The 13883-nt window shown below is 47.4% G+C and overlaps 1 protein-coding gene across 2 annotated transcripts in view; it reads left to right on the forward strand.

The window, feature by feature from the left end:
* The window catches only part of nej (nejire), a 93875-nt gene that overhangs the window by 9846 nt on the left and 70146 nt on the right, over positions 1-13883 (forward strand). The window lies entirely within an intron of this gene.

Raw genomic sequence — 13883 nt, forward strand, 5'->3', positions numbered from 1 at the left:
AAAAGAAAAATTTGTGCACACAGTGAACCCACCGCTTGTATCGGATGCTCAGTTACTATCACTGCCACTCGAGTTCGCCGCACTGCTTGAACCGCCGCTCTCGGTATCCCACAGCAGATCGTCTTCCGTTCCGTCGAAGTGGTTTGTGATCGAGCAGTTCTTAAATGATTTGATCACAACGTCCACTTGGACCCGCTTCCACGTGTCCGAAATCCACTTTGCCATGGTTGATGGGGACGCTTTCTGTAGCTTTCGCCATACATCCGCACAGTCCGGCTGTACGCGTACTCGCGCCGCGGACGCCGTTCCACCTCGGCACTCCGACGGCTCCGGCTCAATGACAGTGTGAGCAAGCGCGTTTGGCGGCCTTGGCTACGCGCGCTTCCTAACAAATAGGGGGGTGCTTAGATTCGCATGCAAACTTTTTCCCCAATCTTTTCGCGAAAATAGAGGGGGGGTGCTTAGAATCGCGAAAATACGGTATGTGTTCTCGTTAATGAACATAAGCTGTCGCGGTCTCCACACGAAGACATGGCAAAGCTACGTCAAGGGAAAGCTGGCACCTGCAGCTGATCGCGCGGCCCGCAACCTGACAAGCGAGTGTGCGTGGTTGGTTCGCAATCTTTACACTGAATTTTGCCTCATCAATCCCGGAAACATCACGGTGTCGTACGATGGATCATGGATGACCCACGGACATGCCTCGCACATTGGTGTCGGCACTGTGATTGAACTGTTCACTGGTTTTGTTATTGACTATGGTGTCTTGAGCAATTTCTGCGCTGCATGCGAGCGGGGTCCCATAGATAGTAATCCTTCCTTCGAAGATTGGAAGGCCAGTCACCAGTCACAGTGACAGAAGAACACTGACAAGAAGTCGGGAGAAATGCAAGTGGAGGCCGCACTTATTCTTTTCATGAGGTCTCTCAAATGGCACAACCTTCGCCACACCACCGTGAGCAGTGATGGGGGCAGTCGCATGTACCTTGCCTTGCAAGAGAAAAAGTTGTATGGATACATAGAGATTGACAAGGAGGATTGCGTAAATCATGTGCAAAAGCGCATGGGCACAGCTTTACACAACCTTGTAACGAAGCACAAAGCACCGAGCTTTCAGAGCCTTGGCGGAAAGGGTCGACTGAATGCAGACATTATCACAAAGCTGAGCGCGTACTACGGATGGGCGCTGAAAATGCACAAAGAAGATGTGGATGGCATGCACAAGGCAGTGATGGCTACGTACCGTCTCATCACCTCCAACGACACTGTTGCAAACCATATGCCCAACAGGTCCCAACTCCTGGTGCCGTCAGAATGCTGCACAGGCCAGGTGTGAGCTTGCACCGAAACATCCTCGCAACTTGCCTCGTCATGTTTGCCAGGCCTTACTCCCCGTATACGAGCGCTTGAGTGATAAAAAACTGCTTAAAAGTGCCAACGGGGAAAGACCAAAACAGCAACAAGAGCTTCCACTCTTGCACCAAAGGAGCGCCATGCCTCTCTCTTCACTGTGGAGGCAGCTGTGGCGGAGGCAGTGCTGAAGTTTAATGCAGGCAACTTCAGAGTGTCGGCATCTATACTTGAAGAGCTTAGCCTCAACCCCAGCAGAGTAAGCAATCACCGCATGAATGAGAAAGGCCAGCGGCAAATGAAGGCTTCAGCTCGAAACCGTGGATCTGTCGAAAACATGAATCGAGCCTTTGAAAAACCACCACACAGGGAACAGTTCCCAAGCTGACTACCTGCCAGGGGCATACTAGCCTGTTATGGCTGGTATTTCATGATATTCCTGAATAAATGAAGTTGTGTGTGTTTTTTGCAATTTTCTCAAAACGAGCTATTCATTCACCCTGCTTGTTTGTGGCAACAATATCTCAAGATCTAGGACAGCTAAAGCTGTAATTTTTTTGTATACGAAGCTAAATGCATAAAGCTTGAAGTGCTGCAAGCAGATTCTTGTTTTTCATTTGCCTATAATTCTTTTTTTCCTTTTGTTCTTGTGACCTAGTAGCCATGCCATAAACAATGGACTTTGATGAACTGCTAAATTGCGAATTATTGTTGGATTTGAAAACTGCTTGCCGCATTTCACTCATTAAACATTCAGCTGTCCACTCATGCTTTAATTATAGCTTTCTGTCCAGATTTATTTACGTATTGTCTCCACAAATAATAGTAGTGTACTTTTAATTACCTCCATAAATGCTTGACCTATAAAATATAATTGCACTTCGAAATCAGCTTGAAAAACTTAATAAGTCTTTGTATTGTAATTGAATTTGGTCTAAAAGTAAGTATGATATCTCTAATTGCCATGACCCCCCTTAAACCGTAGTTGGCCAGAGCTTGGAAAAACTATGCATAAAACGGCAGTACCCGCTTATATGGTAGTACCATCCCACTTATAACAGTACTCAAGTGCCACGAAAATTCCATCGTTATAACCGATAATTGTTATAACCGGGTTGCATGAAAAAATTTAAATAGGAGAATGGCAGAGCTCTTGCAAGAGACAACCCTATGTCCGCCAGCCTTGCATGCTTTATGCGAAGCTTGCCGACATTCTTCTCCAAGGCATCCAGGTGCTGTGTATAGTGCAGCAGAAGCTCCCTCGTGAAAATGAAATATCGGAGGGACTGAATCATCTGTCAAGCCTCCTGTGAGGGCAACGTTGAGGCAGCCTGCCCTACCACGTCACCAGCGCCATCGTCGCCGTCGCTATCCAATGCAAGCATGTTCGCGACGATCGCCTCATTGGTTAGAAGCACTTAGTATCCAAGTCTATAGCCGTGCGCTTTCTTTTCACCAGCAATGTCATGCATTGCCGTTGATCAGCGGGTGGATCAGCCATCTTCAGTTTTAGCGGCGAGTCAAACAAGGCTGAGAAACCACGTGGCCACGGCCGATTTCGATGCAACCAACAAAGACGAACGTGAGCGATTAAGCTGTTTGCAGAACTGCGCTGAATGAGGAGCCAGCGAGCAATCTGGGAACAGTGCAGTTGGCACAGTCCATTCGTGTTTCTGAGGGTGGCATGGCTTAAAGCTATGGGCACAGTCCATTCGTGTTCGGAGGGATGGAAAGGCGATGGGAGAGAGGCGCGAAGATGGTTGGAAAATTAACACGTGGTGGCTGTCAGGGCCATCATTCAGTGGCCCGAATTTCTCATTTTCTTTTTTTCTTTTCAAGGATTTTGCATTTCACTACCTTTTGGCACAGACACCTAGTGGCCAGATTTCATCGTTATAAACGATAATGTATCATCGGGGCACCGATAATGTATCATCGGGGCATTGTAGTAAGCGAGTTATTTCACCATGGAAAACATACAAAAGTTCATGGTGCAGCAACTTCTAATTGTTATAACCGATATATTGTTAAAACCAGTATTGTTATAAGTTTGTTTGACTACTGCTTAACCGGAATAGCGTGAGATCGCCCACTTATCTCAAAAACGGAACTCGGAGTGAGTGCGATGAAAAGGCAAAAATAGTATTTATTTATTCCACACAACAAAAGCCTGTTATTTTTGTTTCATGCTGCGGTGGCCTAGCAGCGACGACACTGGCCTGAAACTCTCTTTTCGCGGTCCCAACAGCAATGCCAACCATCTTCGCCTTCGCATTCCAAATGCCACACATTGTAGTCAACAGTTATCCCTCTTGCATGCCAGCGCCGACTTCGTGCCACGTTTGAGAGCACGAACGCCTAATTTTTCTTTTATGCTAAGCACCTGGTTTTTGTCCTAGCTTGCACGATGCTGCAACACAGACCACCACTAACCAAGGGCCGATTCTTATAATGGTTCGGAATATGAACCGCTTGCTTCGCCGCTTACGTCACTAAATGTGCCACTCCCAAGCCGGTGGTGGAAGAAGGGGAGGATGCGACCAATAGATGTGAGGGTGTCACCTCTGAAGTGTACGTCATTATGTGGTGAACTAATCGAGGAAATGCAGAATGTTTCTGCGTGCTAAATAAATATAAAATATAAATTAAATGTATGGCAAGTTCTGAAGTATAAATGTGTGGTGCCGGGTGTTTACGCAATGTGGCAGTAATTTATTAATGTCATTCTTTTTCATTCTCAGCCGACAGGTGGTATTTCAAGCATAAATGAGTTGGTAGAGTGCAGCGCTATGTCATGTGATACCAGGAGCTTGCACGATCCACGCAACAGGAACGCACTGCTAGCACTTCTTAAGGGGGGACACGGGTCTTGAAGACGAAAAAATTACGAAAAAGTCGATTTTTCAATTTTGCTATGATCGCGTTCAGCACATCGTTCTGCACCTGCTCACAAAAAATTAGCGCTTAAAAACGCATAGTTTTCCTAAAAAGTAAGCTTTATTATGCGACCGCGCGAGTTTGATGCGCGAAAAACGCCCCAAAGTAGCCAATTTGGCGCCGTTCGTAACTTCGCAACCATTCAGCGGAGCCCGGCCATATTGGTCTCCTTCGAAAGTGCGTCCTTCGGGCTTTCTTTCCCGCCAAGCGCGAGCATTCAAATCTACGCTGCCTAGGGCTGTCGAACAAGAAAGAAATACGAAATCTTGCTGTCTGATTGGTCCGCAGCCGACATGTGACAAAATGGTGGCTTGTCATTGGCTGTTAGCAGTTTCGATGGCGCCTTGGGCGCCTGGCACAAGCAAGGTGTCGCCATCTTGTCATAGACTGTCAACGGACACCGGCGAGCGCTATGCCTAACGACTATCGGAAGTTCCGCACTGTGTACAAGTTCGGCAAAAAACGACGAAAATGTGCTGCGAAGATAAGAGCTGTACCGCTGCCGTCGATGGAGACGATAGCGAGCGTCGAAACAGCAGAAGAGAGCTCGACATCGACAAAAAGCGTGCCGGCAGCCGACGCGGACGCCTTGGATGTTGCCCCGACAGTTGTGATAACGGCCTCGGCAGAGAGTTCGACTTCGACGGAAGGCGCGCCGGCAGCCGCCGCGGACGCCTTTGATGTTGCCCCGACAGTTGCAGTAACGGCCTCAGCAGAGAGTTTGACAACGACGGAAGGCGCGCTGGCAATTGACGCGGACGCCATGGACGTTGTCCCGGCAGTTGCGATAGCGGCCCCGCAGGACGACGGAGCCGTGCGGCCCCAGCGCACAAGGCTTGATTCGACTTTTTTGACGAGTGAAGATTGTGCCGTCCGGGAGCAGCGAGCGCAGCAGAGAATTTCTGAACTCACGTCGGTTTCGGCGACAGAACGAAAAACGAAGTGCCTCACGAGTGAGTGCAGTGCTGAGACTTCTCCCACGACGTATACGATTGTCGACATGGACGCTGTGAACATCTTGCTGGAAGTTGCTGTTTGCCGAGTGTGCGGTGGAGCACTGACTATTGAAAGGGACATGCGTGAGTACGGCATAGCCGTGAAACTGAAAGTGTTGTGCAGCAATTGTGGGGAACTTCGTTGGCAGTGGAGCTCGCGACGAATTGCAGGATCGGCGAACTGCAATCCATTCGAAATAAATCTTCTTGCGGCGCACGCTGTGCAGAGCACGGGAAACGGGCAAAGTGCTCTGAATGATATTTTTTCCGCAATAGGAGTGTCCCACAGAGGTATGCATAACAAGACATACCAGCATTATTTGAAAAGCAAGTTGAACCCAGCAGCAACCAGAGCATGCACAGAGAACTTGGAAAAGTGTGCCGCTGCCGCAAAAGAGCTCTACAAAGAGCTAAACTTTGGAAACCCGGGCAACATTGCCGTTTGTTTTGACGGCACATGGCACACCAGAGGCCACACATCTCGCATTGGGGTGGCCACTGTAGTTGAGCTGTTCTCGGGGTATGTGCTTGATTATGTGGTCCTCTCCAATTTCTGCCTCGGCTGCGAGTGTGGACCAAAACCAGACAGCCCAGGTTATGCTGAATGGAAGGCAAAACATTCTTGCCAAAAAAACACAAGCTGCAAGGCAGGCCAAATGGAAGTTGAGGCAGCGAAGATACTGTTTCAACGATCACTCACAGTACATGGCCTCAGGTATACCACCATGCTCTGTGATGGGGACAGCAGGTCCTTTAATGCTATTGAAGAAGCCAAAGTTTACGGCTTTATTGCAGTTAAAAAGGAAGACTGCACAAATCATGTGCAGAAGCGCATGGGCACGGCACTTCGTAACCTTGTGCAAAAGCACAAGTCTGATGAACCTGGAGAGTGCATTAGTGGCAAAGGACGGCTGACCGGAGACCTGATCACAAAGATCTCCAGCTATTATGGATGGGCGATCAAGTCTTTTGCTGGAGATGTTGAAAAAATGCACAACGCTGTATGGGCCACATTCTATCACATTACATCGACGGATGAGCAGCCCAATCACAGCTTCTGCCCGCATGGTCCGAACTCGTGGTGCAAGTATAACTCTGCCATGGCAAAAAATGAGCCACCACCAAAAAGCAGGTACAACCTGCCAGAAGTGGTTACCAATGCACTGCGTCCAGTCTTTGAGCGCCTGGCTGATAAAAAACTGCTACAACGGTGCCAGCGAGGGCAGACGCAGAATGCCAATGAGGCACTGCACTCTGTGATTTGGAGCCTTGCTCCCAAAGACAAAAATTGTTCATTATTTGCAGTTGAGGCAGCAGTTGCGGAGGCAGTGATGCGCTTCAACCTTGGCACCCATGAGGCCAGCTCAAGCATATTGAGAGAGCTGCAATTAAAACAGACCTCTAAAGGTAGCAGGAGGGCCAGTGAAAAGGACTGTCGTCGCATTGCTAGTGCAGAGAGAAAGCGAGCGTCCTCGGCAGCTTTTCAAGCAGCTGCGAAACGGAGTCAGCGAGGAAAGCCCCATCCTGATTATTCCCCTGGAGCCTTTTGAGCCATTCGCTATGCCAATTTCATGCATGCAGTGGAATAAAATGCTTTTTTCACATGGTGATTAGTTTTTTCCACTTTTCTCAATACACATTTTCATGGTAATCAGCAATTTTGCGGGAGGCATAGCTTCTCTCCTAATCATCCGATTTGAATAATCTTTGCTTTGTCTAATAGCTAGGCACCCAAGGAGTGCAGCTAGTCTATAATACTATGTTTCTGCACCTTGAAACATTGAAATTTTGAGGAAGCCAAAACAAAAAAAAGTTCACATTTCAATTTACAATTTTGAACTTTTGTAACTTTGGATATAATAGAGGTAGAAACATGAAACATATCTGGCTGCACTCCTTGAACATTCAGGGATATGTTCACAACACTTTTACCTTTCTTATTGCAAAACATTTTCTGCAAGTCATCCCGCAATGTGGGAACAGGAAAAATAGTGTAAAATATTTTTTCTAATTATGTAGAGAAAAACCAATTGCGTATTTGCATAGAGCACATTAAATTACATATTGCCTACAAATTTCATTCCTCTAGCAGCAATATTAACATTGGTGTTGCTCAAGACCCAGGTCCCCCCTTAATTAGCGAGCGCAACAAAACCGTGAACTGGTTCTTAGGGTCACGTTTACTAGCTCACTATATCAATTTTCCTTCTTTTTTCGCCCTTCGTCATCGGCTCGGACATGACTCGCTCGCCACCACGCTGCTGCTATTCCTGCGATCTGCCCCACGGCGCGTTGCGTGATAGAAGCAATGGAATTTGAAATCGAACATCACGATATATGGGCCCTGCGTTGCCTGCACGAAGTAAAATGGAAGAGCGTGTTGCTGATGGTGCGCGCTGTGCCGTGAAATTAAGGAACAAAGTGCAGCACTCCGGAACTAGAGAAAAAGTGGCAGCCAAATAAGAGATATCCTCAATATCTACCGTTTCCTGACTGTATAGTTTTATCAGCCGAACGAAGGAAGTGCTGAACCAGCCTGGGCTGAACCCTTCTGATTGCTGAACGGTGATCTGCGAGCTATTCATGCTGGTGATAGCACTGGGAATTTGATCTAATATCTCCTTAGCATTGGCTTTGAAGCGGATTTCACGGGAAAGCTGACCCAGCCCTTCTACCGGCCAACACAGTAATTGCGAGAGCAACTTTGTGCACAGTGTCGGCAGCAGAGATCTAGGCCATTCCGATGAATGCTTCGCGTCCGACCGACCTCTTGGAGCTGCAGGCCGGTGGCGATGAACCGCAGGGTGCAGTATTCCTTGCTCTGCGTGGAATGACCACTTATACTCTTGCACCCGAGTCTCCCCCATTCTATAGTGTAGCCTGCAAAAGGTCTACTTAGAAAGCCGTCAAGGGTGGTGCAACTCATTAATCCGTCACTTCTTCGAACGCGTATCGCACTTCCAGCCATGGTCGACACCAAAAGAGCAACGCCAAGCAGACGACGAACGCAATAAGTAATAGCCTCTGAAGCAACCAACGCACACGCGCGCGATACCCGTGGGTCTCCGGGGTCGCGCGACCGGCGTGCGCGGCCAGGGTCGCAAGCCAACAGCCAAGCCACAGCAATGGAACGACAAGCGGACTACCCCTTCACCGATTCCTACGACCGGTTCTCTTTGAAGATGATGGACAGATGCGTGACGTATTCATAAATTGCGATACCGCCCTGCTGCCTCTGATGACCTGTGATGTAACCAAAATGTTGGCCAATCAGGTGAGGCCAAACAAATGGTTCCCCAACTAAACCGTTATAAGATTCGGCCCCAGCCACAACACTCTCTGGCTCAATGCTGAAAGGATATGGATGTTAATGTGGGGGCTTTACTCTTCCAAGTGCCCTCAGCGTGTGTGCTTGGAGGCTGTTCTGATCTCTGAGGCTCGTTCTTCTACCTGGCCGACCTACCACCGTGATTGCGCTACGAAAAGTGCAAACACTACGTGTTAACCGATATGTACGCAATAAGCTGGTACAGTTTATGCAGATACAAAACGCATTATGTTCAATGGCCGCTGAATCAGGGATTTGACTTCACTACTTTTAAAATGAAAGTATTGTTTAAGCACGTATGGTTTCACAAGGTTTTACTATATAAAATTTTATTATCTTGTTTAGTTTTTGTTTTACAGTGGAGTCTCTTTAATTCGAACCTATTTCATCAAACTTTCGGTTTATTCGAACTCGTGCCGTGGTCCTGTCAAGTTATGTATATTTCAATGAGCAAGAACGCCCAGTAATTAGAATGCGCAAGGATTTGTGACGGTTAGTTTGAATATACCGCGCTTTGACAATGCTCTCAGCAACACACCAAATTGCGCGGCCGCACTTCCGACCAGCATTGCGCTGACTAAGCCATAAAGGAAAGGCTTAGGAGAAATGGCTCAACGCCGCATGCTAAGAAAAAAAAAATGTCGCTGAAATTTCACCCTCTCTCAAGGGGCAAAGTTGCCATTTCTGCGTTGCATCGTAAATGTCCCAGCTACACTAGCGGCAAAATGTGTGCCTCGGGAGGGATTAGTCCTGGATCAGTTTTTCGTGGCTCGCTCCGGTGGCAAGCGAGCTGCGAGTGGAGGAGAGCAATAAGAGTGGCCCCTACAGTGACATACGCATGGGAAACTGGTCATGCGGATCCGCCCAACCGCTCTATTTATATTTGTGTCCAGTTCAGCCGAACCACCTGTTTCGCATTGTCTGCTAGCATCAACTCTCATTCGCACTTGTTTTGGCTGGCTTGGTTGGTCTCGATTGTGCTTGTTTTTTTTTTACAGTGGCATGTCTTAACTGAGACGTCCTGATAGAAAGGTTGTTGGAGACTGTGCACCATATCCAGTTCTGTACGACAAAACAGACCCTGAATACAAAGAAGGATTCTCCTTGTCTTTTGAACACAGCAACACCGCAGCAGTAGGAAGCACACCAACATGATTGTGATCAGCGGCAATGACTTCTTAATGTTGATAAGACACGACTCGCGTTAAGAATGCAGGATGAAGAAGGTAAACACAGTGCCGATCTGTCAGCAGACGGAAGGAAGAAACTACGGATGGGCAAATATTCGATCGAATAGTTCTCTATTCGTTATTCGCTTCGATTCAAATTAAGGTATTAAATATTTTCGAATTATTCGGCGGTCTCGAATAAGCAGCCAAAAGCCACAAATGACCGGCACAAATGCAAATCTTGCAGGCTACGTATTATACGCCATGGCTGCCATACAGCAGCTGTAGATCTTGAAGGCTATACATTTTTGCATTAAAAAGCCGGAAATACGTCATCGCTGTATAGCTTACTACGTGGACACTACGTATAGCTCACTACGCACTGGTGTAGACATCAATTTTTTCCTTGCTTCTTTTTTTCCTCCCCCTGACAAGGCCTCGGCGTTGCCCTGTCCTTCAGTTGCGCTTATGTACGTGTAGGCTGCTGCCGCTATAGGTGAAGATGGCGTTGACCATGCCTGTGTCTGGGCAGCGCGCGCACGCGAACCCGATATGGAACTTTTCCCTGAAAGTGCCTGCTGGAGATGAAGCGCAGTGCAAGACCTGCAGAGTTGTTTTGAAGAAGCCTACTAGCACTACGACGACGCTTGTCACCCACTTGAAGAAACATCCAGGCAAGTACAAAGAATACTCAGAAATGCACCAACTTTACAGCTAAACAGGGCATGCTATCTTTTTCACCAAAATGTTATACTGTAAAAGCTCGTTAATTCGGATCTCACAGGACCGGGAAAAATGTCCGAATTGTCCGAATGCCGAATTAACGAATGAACAGGAAAAACAACAATAAAATCAAGTTGAAGAAGCATACCTTAATACCCCTGTCACATGGCAAGTCTAATGAAATTTACAACGAATGACATTCGCTGATAATGTCATTAGTTTGCTGTCACAAGGTAAAATGTAATGACATTAGTCGAAAATGACATTTACGAACGTGTGAGTTCGCCAAACTCATTCGCATTTGTTTTAGAAGCGAATGTTTGGTAGTCTGTTTGGAATGTTTAGGTAGTTTCATGTGTTCGATTTGACTTCTGGCCATGTGCTAGTCGTCATGAGTGCTCCGAGTCCACCAAACATTCGGCGCTCATTAACAGCAGCGTTGAAGACTGCCATCCTCTACGCTGAAGAAACAAATAACTGCGCAGCGGGCTGCAAGTTTGATGTTTCTTAATGGGTGGTGCAATAGTGGCGATGGCAGTGAAGCAATATTTTCACCTGTGACAGCAAGCGAAGAAGTTTGCGCGAGCTGAAGTGGTGACGCTTTACGGAGCTGAAGGCCAAGCTTACGGTGTACGTCGCCAAAATGTGTGATCGGACCCCACCAGTGACATGCGTCATGGTCATGAGACAAGTCTTGATCTTTGCCTTTTAAGGACCTGCTCCGCCGTGTGTACGAGTGGCTGGCGACAGAAGACCACAAACTTACGCGAACTGGACATGTCAAAAGAGCCTCCCTAATTGCTCTGTGTGGTTGGGTGCTTTCGATGTGGACTTATGTATGTATTCAAATGCGGAATTTCGCTGGACTGCGACGTGCTGTGGGACCGTAGCAGCAATGACGATGGTAGCACTAAATTTTCGTTATGGAATGTGCCCGCGGGTATGCTCTTCTTTTTTTTTTTTTTCCTGTCACACGTGCTATCGGGGGAGTTGACTTGCATTCGGGTCAACTTACAATCGTGTAAATACGGTAACACGTAGTGTTTCCACTTTTCGTCGCCCAAATGTCTCCATCGAGCGACCCGGCAGAACAACAAGCCTCAGAGATCAGAACGGCCTCCAAGCACGTGAATCCACATCAACATAATTTCGGCACCTTGCTAGAGAGCATTGTGGCGTCGTGCAAAAAAGGACTTGTGTCATACTGAAGCTCAGATAAGAAAGACGCTGAATGCTTGGCATAGAAGAAAACATAGACATCGTTCGTGCTACTGAACGTGACACAAAGAAGTCGGCGCTGGCACGTGACAAGGATCTACTGTTGGCTATGGTGTGTGGCATTTAGAATGCGAAGAAGTTACTCAGCAACCCTGCTGTGACCGCGAAGAGATGCCGGCTACGAGGTTCGACTTTTTTGCCATTGTTGCCGAAGTGGCCACCACTGACGAGGATGATACGGAAAGTGACAGCACGGACGATTCAGGCTCGACAGTGGAAGAAGCTGCGCGTTACGTCAGCCTCATGAGTGCAATCGCAGCGATGAGAACAGTACCCTGCAATGGAAAAAGGCGCCCCGCAACTTGTGCAGCGCTACCGCCTGCCAGCACGGAGAACATGCAACGCCACCTAGGAATCTGCTATACGAGTGCTTGGCAAGCTTCAGTAATACCGGTTAACACTTTTGATCACGGTTGCCCGATCCGGATTGGAATTCTCGACTCCGATTGGCTGCGTCGCGCATCTTGTGGAAATGAGCCAATCATGACTGAGCTGATGACAGGCCGCTGTCGTCGCTGCTAGGCCGCCACGGCATCAAACGAAAATATCAATTTTGTCACGCAAAGTGAATAAATACTGCATGTTGTTTTCCCCCTTTCATTGCACTCTCTCCGAGTTCCGTTTTTGACAGGTCAGTGGGTGATCTCGTGCTATTTCGGTACTACTGTTTGAATACGTACTTTTTCCGAGCTCCGGCCAACTACGATTTAACGAGGTTTCACTGAACACGATGTAAGCGCATACTAACAACTGGTTTATTTTTTCAAGAAGTGGCTAAAATATACAGAAAATGTAAACAGGTGTAAAGTGACACTTGCAAGGGTGAGAGGATGTTAGCCTATCTCGCCATTCAAGAACTAAATTTCGTTATCCTGCAGAGCGATAGAAAGAGTTTTCACTCTTTACTCTCCAAGACACAGATTTCACTTGCGGTTGTGAAAACGTGAGTAAGCTTGTCGGAAAAGGTAAACTCTTAAAAAAAAAGAAAAAGTGCTCCTGCGCCCCCCTCCCCCTCCCGCCCCCATCCACAGCGATAGTTTTACGAATTTCCTAATCTTCATGTTGGCAGGTATGCGTGGGGTAAATTTAAAATGACAGCTGAAGGAGCAAGTTAAACGTGCCGTACGCAAATTTTTTTTTTTTCGTGAGTACATTATGCTTCTTGAAACAGTTTTTTCCATATCAGTAATAAATAATATCCTTAATATCGGCAAGTTTACGGCAGTAATGTAGCCATGTCTACTTTGAGGGGACAGAAGCAGAGATGGGCATGCTCAGCTGCCAGTGACAGAAACACGTGGTGGCCATGCTGCGAAAACTCCAGCATTTGTCTTCACTACAATCCTAATTCGGCAAGTTTCCACTAAGGGTGGGCAACTATCTTAGCTGTGTTACAAGCATCGGCATATAGACAGGGTACACTTCTAACGTATCGATGTAAACGTGGCTACTGTCATTTCCGCTTGCGATTTGTTGTGTGCCCACGAGTGCAAAGAGGAATCGAAAGGCACCTTTTTTTTTGTTGTTGACCACAACCATTATAAAGCCCACAAATGATAGAGCCAAGGCAAGTTTGGTAGTAAATTTTTTTTCTTGGAAGCATCCGCGTAGCATTTGGCAGATGGTAAGCACGATCATCATCAGCTAGACTTGCCACATGGCAAATCGCTGCGGAGGAGGAGGAAAAACTTTATTTGCTCTAATTGGGTAGAAATTAGCGGTGGCAGATGTGGTCGGCCATCTTCACGGTCTTCTTCCCCATCTGCGCAGGGTCGACGCCCCTATTCCAGGGCACCACTGAGGGTGGCTACTCGGCGAGCGTGCCTTACTAGTCCATGCTGGAATTTCGGGTCGCTGCTGGAGAGCACCCTCTCCCACTGCTTCGCACTCGGGTCTTTTATTTGAAGGAATTGTTGATTCTGAACGCATTCCCATGAATTTTGGCGACAAAATGCAGGGCTGTGATCATTACACATTACGCGAGTGCGATCATTATGCAAGTAAATATGGTAGATTAGGCGTTGCAGAAACCGAAACGCATGGTTTCCACAATTTTTTTTTTTTATTTTAGCGATCTGATGCTCGCATCCCCCCTTGAAATGG

Source organism: Dermacentor albipictus, chromosome 3 (genome assembly GCF_038994185.2).
Source record: "Dermacentor albipictus isolate Rhodes 1998 colony chromosome 3, USDA_Dalb.pri_finalv2, whole genome shotgun sequence".
In the NCBI taxonomy this organism is placed as follows: domain Eukaryota; kingdom Metazoa; phylum Arthropoda; class Arachnida; order Ixodida; family Ixodidae; genus Dermacentor; species Dermacentor albipictus.